This window comes from Arachis ipaensis, chromosome B03 (genome assembly GCF_000816755.2).
Source record: "Arachis ipaensis cultivar K30076 chromosome B03, Araip1.1, whole genome shotgun sequence".
Taxonomy (NCBI): Eukaryota; Viridiplantae; Streptophyta; class Magnoliopsida; order Fabales; family Fabaceae; genus Arachis; species Arachis ipaensis.
Window position 1 is genome coordinate 1,688,417 of NC_029787.2, and position 965 is coordinate 1,689,381.

Genomic DNA, 965 nt, shown 5'->3' on the forward strand with positions numbered 1-965 from the left:
GGACACCTTGTTAAAATTATTAAATAATATAAAATTATTATTATATGTTTGTTTTTGTCGATTTTTAGTAAATCGATAATAGTTCGTTATCTAGTAGTCTGAAAAAGAAACATATTTCTGTGTGTAAGTACCAGTTTTCTAAAAGTGCATCAAAATGTCTTCGATTAGTTGTGTATCGAGATGACAGATAAATAAAGGTTTGTAAAAGGATAAAGAAGTTTAAAACAAACAATTTCAAAAGGTAAATTGACTGAAATCGAAATATTTGCATTGAAAATAAAGAAAGCAATAAAGTGCCTTTGAGTGAGTCAAAGGACTTTGACATGAAAATTAAAAGTGCAGAAATATAAATTGGACATTGAAATTAAATGGTACTTGGAAGATAAACTTGCTTGAAAAATAAAGTTTACAAGAAAATAAATTGAAAGAGTAAAAAAAGGAACCCTACGAAAAAGTAACTCGATCGCAGACTCATAAATTCTCTGGGGATGTGAGTGTGCTTGATTATTTTTTGAATTAAAGTTCCAACCCTTATTCTCTAAAATTTTCTAGTATTTATAATCTACTTTTGGTAACTGACAACTAATTACAATTAATTACCAAATCACAGCCTTGAATGCATACTCCTTGATAACCGTTCCTGCTTTTTGGCTATAAACGTTTCCTATGACTTCCTCGCGTGATGAAAGCCTTTAACTTCTCCACTACCATAACTGCTCGATCCACTTATTCGAATATCTTGTTCGATCACCTGTCTCGAATATCTTGTCGATTTGGCCTATTCGATTTAATAAAACAAATATAATCTAATCTGCATCGATTACCTCCAACTCACACTTGCACGTGTATTTTTTCGAAAACTGCCTATGTCTTTGACCTCTTTATTACTTCGAACTAACTTACCTTTATCGAAAATATTTTTCAATCAACAATGTTATAAATTATAATGATAATTATATACTATT